The following is a 7,055-nucleotide window of genomic DNA, read 5'->3' as shown; positions in this document are numbered from 1 at the left end:
TCCCTTTGACTTTTTTTTGTAAAAGTAGTTTAATTTCATAAATTTTTTGTGCTATAATCTATAATGTCAAGAAAGAATTAGCGTAATTTTAAAATATTTATATTTTTGTAATGTTATTACGCATAAAAATACTAGTTACTAAACTAAAAAAATCGAATGGATAACTAATAATAATGAAAAAATAATAAATTTTAATGGTTTTGAATTTTTTTTTGCACAATATTAATCATTTAAGTGATTCATAGATTGCTCATTGAAAATGAACTAACGATCATCAATAAAATCATACTATATAAAAGAACAAGCTATCAAAATATGTAAAATTGACTAAATTGTAAATAGTCAATCCGCACTATACAAGACACACGGAAAATTCCAGCGGTTAGCAAACCGATCTGGTTTGTCGCGCGGATATTAGTTTTTGCTGGTATAATCGCCGTTAATCCTGTATTTTGCGTCGGATATTATTGTGGCAGTTTGTTGCAATGCAGAACCAACAAGATTAGTCTCATATTTTCGGACGGTCACAAAGTCGCAATCTGAATCAATTTTTTATTTTGTTCAATTTTTTTGCGGCAATAACTATCCGCCAAAATTGCAACTGCATTATTTTTTAAACTTATTTTCGACAATTTATAACCGCCGCTTATATTTTTTTAATATTCTAGATTTTTTTATGGCTCCTTTTGGATTTTTTAATTTTACAAATCTTATTAGTTTTCATCTAAAAAACTAAATTAACGGCGAAAACAAATGAAGCACTACAAGAAATGCGCTGAATACTGTCGAATGTAGAGACTGATGTTACCGACGGATTTAGCGGCAATTTTTTTTACGGTTACGAGTGAAAATTCATCTCTCGAATAAGTTACCGTTGGATTTAAAATTCCCCTACTACGTAAAAATTTATTTTATTAGCGCCGAATTTATCGTCGAATTTTTTGTCGAAAAATTTTGACGGTAACAGAATTTAATGAAATGCGTCGTTTAGGCAACGATGAACACCTTATCGTCGGATTTTTTCACTGGTAAATCCGACGGTAAATTTGGGATAAAATTCAGATGCAAAACCCTTCTCCGTCACTTCTGCAAACTCTCTCTCTTTCTCTTTCTTTCTTTTCTTCTTCTCTCTCATCTCTCTCCCTCTGGTCCATTAAAGAAGGGTGCGCTGCCACTACGTGGAGTTGTCGTCGCCATCGGTAAGCCACATTGTCGTTGCAGGTCAGCACATTGTCGTTCTGAATTCGGAATGAACCAAACCTCTCCAAGTAGGATTCGAACCTACGACCAGTCAGTTAACAGCCGACCGCTCTACCACTGAGCTAGCTACTGAGGAACAACGGAAAATTTGATCTCATAGAGTTCAATTCCCGTTCTCAACCCATGACCAATATGAGCTCGAAGTTTCCTTCGTAACTCGTGGAACTTCTTCGCAATGCTGCTGGAGTCTCCGTAGAAAGCCTCTACCGTGCCGCCGCTGTTGGTGTTCCTTGCCATCAATTGGAGGTCGTAGCCTTGTTGCTATCACCGCGGTTGAGGTCCACCGCGCCAAGGTAAGGTTGTTGTCCATTTTTCCTTTTGATTGTTTGTTATGTTAATCAACTCTAACTCCACCACTGTAGGTTTCACTGCTGCTTCTTGTCACCATCATGCTTCCACCATTTGCAGTCATCATCGGAGGTAATTTCTTATAGTTTTTGGATTTTTTTAGATTTTTTGTTTAGGATTTTGTTTGGTATTTTATTAAATTATTGATTAAATTTTTTAATGAAGTGTGTGATCTGATTAGGATTTGCTATATTAATTTACTGTAATTAGAAATTAAATAATGTTAGGTTAGGTAGGGTGTAATTTAGGATTTATTTTAAGTTGATGGTGTTTTGGATGATGATTGTTAATTTTTGAGTTTATTGTTGTCTGAGTTAATTAGTGTTGATTATTGTTAATTCTCTAAGTTAATTTTAGCTTGTTAATTTTTTAAGTTAATTATTGACTTATTGTTGATTATTGTTAATTTTTTGGGTTTATTGTTGTTTGAGTTAATTATTTTCTAATTAATTTTACATGTTGATTGTTGTTAATTTTACTAAATTTGTTGCAATTTACTCATTTGAATATATGAACTTTGATTTGTTTGTTTAATTATAATTTGTGTGTTGATTATGTTTATAGTTTGTGTATTGATTATGTTTATAGTTTGTAATTGAAGATGTACAGAGTGCTATTCCAAAAAATGCGCCTGCAGACAGTAGGTTTATGATGCAAAACCTCTAAGTAGGTTTGTAAGTTGTTGAAATTGTACAAGTTTAAATAGATATACCATGTGAGAGTCATACATATGCAAGCCAGTAGATTACTTAAAATCTTAAATACATATACTATTTGTATAATTAATTTTTCTTTTCAATATTTTATTGTCTAGAAAATTTTAACTATGCAATTTACTTAGTCACCACGAGGTATCTTGTTTTTCATATCAAATCTTGTGTAAGTTCATCTTTTCTGGATTTAGAATATATGTTTATAGTGCTACTTTTTTCTATACACGAGTAATTATTATTTTTTTCCTTCTTTATTCTTAAACTTTGATGTGTGAACTTATTTGTGAATTTTTAACAAAAAATTATAGACAAATTATTATGAAAAATTATAAAATTTTGAATTTTGTTAGTTTAAAAATTATTGAATTTAAACATTTAAAATTATATATTGAATTTTTAAACAATTTTTTTAAAAAAAAATAAAATTTAAGATTACCGTCAGATTTATCGGGAGATAATTCCGACGGTAACAAGCTCTAGAATTTCGCCAAGTAAAAATTAATATCCGCCAGTAAATAATTACTGACGAGGTTTATAACGTTAGATTTATTCCGACGGTAAATATATTACCGGAGAAATTTTTTAATAAATCCGTCGATAAATCCGATGGTATCCGATGAATTTTTTGTAGTGAAGATATAATTGCAAAACAAATTAATATATTTATAAAAATATGAATAAAGTATATCTCTTGTTAAGAGTTGCATAGTCAACTTTAAAAAATATATACTTTAAATAAAATAACATCCAATCTTAATATTTATTGTACGCTCTATCCCTCCAAAGAATTCATCCTGCAGCAGTCTGGTGGCTGATGACAAGTCATCTTAGCATAGTTTCACTAGCCTTTTTCTTTTGTTTTCAATTGAATTATGCACTTTCTTGAGCCACAAGCAAGCCAATTGGGTAGATTTTCATGCTTCCTTTGATTTAATCAACCATAGATGAATTAATGCAATTTCATGAGGTTTTATGCTATAATTGTCACATATTATGAAAGAATGAATATCTCATTATTTTGAGCATAGCTTTGATGTGTTTGGTTGATTAATGATAGGTGAAGAAAGCTTGGAGAAAGGTTGAAGCAAGAAGGAATGGCTAGGAGGAAGAGAGGACAAAAAGTTTGAGCAAAAGTTTGCCTCAAACTTTTTGGCAAACTTTTGGCATCACAGATCAACACCCTGGAGAGCAAAAGTTTTCGCCAATGTTTGCCTCAAACTTTTTGGCAAACTTTTGGCATCACAGATCAACACCCTGGAGAGCAAAAGTTTTCGCCAATGTTTGCCTCAAACTTTTTGGCAAACTTTTGGCATCACAGATCAACACCCTGGAGAGCAAAAGTTTTCGCCAATGTTTGCCTCAAACTTTTTGGCAAACGTTGGCGCCATGAGTGTGCAAGGGGGAGCCAACGTTTGAGCAAAAGTTTGACCCCAAACTTTGGCTCAAACGTTGGTAGCAGCAAGGATGGGGTGGCTGATATGAAAAGTTTGAGTAAAAGTTTGCCTCAAACTTTTACTCAAGCTTACATGATTCCAAACCCGGTTCACTTCGGTTCTTCTCCAAACTCCAAGAGCAATCAACCAAGGCCTCTATCAACCCAATTCCATCAAGAGCAAAGGCCCAATTGAAGGCTTGAAGACCATTTGAAGAAAGTGTATAAATAGCATAGGATTTAAGTTTTTAGGGAGCTTTCTTTTCGGTTTGGATTGAGTGCACTTAGTAGAGAGCTCAACTTTACATTTAGCATTGTTGTTTTAATTCAAGAGAATTTGGGAGGAGAATTGATCTCTCTTCTTCCTTGTTCTTGCCCAGCACTCTTTACTTTTCTTGTCTTGGTTCTTGGGTTGGAGAATTGAAGAAATTCTGTTTTAATCTCATCCTGAGATCTCTCTGTTTAATTTTATTGCATAATTGAATTTCCAATTCTGTTACTTGCTTCTTCATCTACTTTCTCTGCAATTTACATTTCCTTTGCAATTGCTCTTGTTGGATCTAGGAAGGCATTGAGATCTAGACTTGGTTATCTAGTCTCTTGGGTCCTGAGATCTGAATTATCATTTTACTTTCTCTGTTTAACGCTTTTCATGTTCATTTACATTTCCGTTTTAGATCCGGTTCAATCCAAGCCATCTTTTACTCTTCTGTTTGTTGAATTTTACTTTTCCTTGTTTAATTTCTGCAATTCCAACTCCCAATTCTCTTTACAATTTAAGCCATTTATATTTCTTGCACTTTAAGATTCTGCAATTTACATTTCTTGCATTCTAAGTTTCTGCCATTTAATTTCTTGCTCTCTAAGATTTAGCACTTTAAATTTCAGTTCTCTTTAATTTCATGCAAATTACCCATTCCCTTTACTTTCCATGTAATTTAAATTCTGCAAATCACAAATCTCTCAACCAAATCTTGATTCGCTTGACTAAATCAACCACTAAACTAAAATTGCTCAATCCTTCAATCTCTGTGGGATCGACCTCACTCCTGTGAGTTATTATTACTTGATGCGACCCGGTGCACTTGCCGGTGAGTTTTGTGTCGGATCGTTTTCCGCACATCAAGTTTTTGGCGCCGTTGCCGGGGATTGATTAGATTGACAATGATTAAGTGAGGTGGTGATCTAGATCTAGCATTTTTCTTTTCTGTTTCTTTAACTTTTGACTAACACGCTAACTGTTTGAATTTTTTTCTAAGCTAACTAATATTTCACTTCAGCCATGGATTGAAGTGTTATTGCTTTTCTGGTATTGTGTGATTCTTGTGTTTTGCTTGTATGTCAGATACAAGAAGAGAGATCCCTACCTTTCATGAAACTGACGAAAGAATCCTCCGAAGGCTAAGAAGAAAAGCAAGAGAAAAAAATGTTGCCGGAGAGGAAGAATCAGATGAAGAATATCATGAATTGGAGGAACACTCAACAAATCCAACAAATCCACCAGTGAGAATGGCCAACAACAATGGTCAACCCCAGAGGAGAGTCTTGGCTTCATATACACTTGCTAATCCAAGGCATTGTGGGAGTAGCATCCTTACCCCAAATGTCGATGCAAATAACTTTGAATTGAAGCCCCAACTCATCACCTTGGTGCAGAACAATTGTTTCTATGGAGGAGGCCCCTTGGAAGATCCAAACCAGCACCTATCCACCCTCCTGAGGATATGTAACACAGTGAAGACCAATGGTGTGCATCCTGACAGTTACAAATTGCTGCTATTTCCATTTTCCCTCAAAGGAGACAACGCCAACCATCACTAAGGAAAGGAGTGTTAGAAATGGAAGGGGTTGACACCCTCCTAGCTCAAAACAAGATAATGCAGGAGCAGATTCAACAACAATTTGAGCAGATGGCTAAAAAGATTGATAGCTTGCAAGTTGCAGCAGTGAATACAAGCCAACCATCAACCACATGGGGGAAAAATAAAGAAAACCAAGAAGATCAGCAGCAGGAACAAACTCAATATGTGCACAACCAAGGTTCAGGCCAAAATGAGGTTTATGGTGACACCTACAATCCATCTTGGAAGAACCATCCAAATCTCAGATGGGGAGATAACCACACTCAAAACCAACAACCATGGCAAAGGAATTCAAACCAAAACAACTCAAGAAGCAACCAGAACAACAACCAGCAAAACATAACCCACAATCCATATAGAAAACCCCAAAATGACCACCCAAATTCCAGCTATTATCCACCCAATAATTCAGCCACTAACCAAAACAACCATCATCCACCTTCCACATCCACATTCCACCCACAAAATAACTCCACAAATAGTTCAAACAACTTCCAGCCACAACCATCTCACTTTACACAACCACAACTAAATCAAGACTCCCAAAGAATCTCTAATCTAGAGATAATGGTGGAGAAACTCATAAAAAATCAAGAGATGGCAAGACAAGATCAGGAAGCAGCACAGAAGGATCAAGCCATAACAAGTAAAAATCTTGAGAGGCATATGGAACAAATGGCTAAACGAATTACAGAGATGGATGAGAAGCAATCAAATGTATCCCCTAGTGCCACTCAAGACCACTCAAGGGACAAAGGAAAAGCTACAAAGTAGGAGGAGTGCAAAGCAATTATAGTGGAAAGTGAGAAGAAAGCCATCAATCAGGAAGAACACAACAGAGAAGTTCCACAAAAAGAGACAGAAGAGAGAAGTGAAGAAGATCAAGAAATCAAGAATGCAAAAAGCTTAAAGAAAAATGTTTTGACTTATGTTTTGCTAAAGTGTTCATCTAGTACAAGTAGAATCACTCTTAAAATAAGTAAGCTAGCCTATGTGTGTGCTTGTGTGTTTACTTTTACTGAACAAAAAGCATGCTTTGTCCCCTGCATCTTTAATTCAATAAAAGAAATGTTTGAATGTGAAGTGAGATAGTTCTCTGTTAGATAGAAGTACAATAAAAGTAAGTGGTGGTATGAATGTGTGATTGCATAATAGCTCACTCTTAATGAATAAGAGAACTAGGATGTCTCCTCTTAAGTAGAAAATGGCCTACTGTCTATGAATCTCAATCAAATAAAAATCCTTGGTTAGAAAGAAAAACAAAAAGAAAGAAAAAAGGGGAGAAAAAGAAATAGCCAAAGAGTGGCAGAACAAAAGAAAACAAAAAGAAACAAAGCTGGACACCAATAGCTTGAACCTTAGAATATATACCTGTGGTGTCTTTGTATTAGGATCTGCTTGGACTACTAAGCTCTTTGGAGTGCATCAACACTCGGTGAC

At 34.9% G+C, this 7,055-nt stretch overlaps 1 non-coding gene across 1 annotated transcript; it reads right to left on the bottom strand.

Moving 5' to 3' along the window:
• TRNAN-GUU lies at positions 1,261-1,336 on the bottom strand. Its single transcript has one exon. It is a non-coding gene; the product is annotated as a tRNA-Asn (tRNA).

This window comes from Arachis ipaensis, chromosome B02, assembly GCF_000816755.2.
Source record: "Arachis ipaensis cultivar K30076 chromosome B02, Araip1.1, whole genome shotgun sequence".
In the NCBI taxonomy this organism is placed as follows: domain Eukaryota; kingdom Viridiplantae; phylum Streptophyta; class Magnoliopsida; order Fabales; family Fabaceae; genus Arachis; species Arachis ipaensis.
The sequence above is the reverse complement of the archived record's forward strand: the minus strand, read 5'-3'. Positions and strand labels throughout refer to the sequence as shown.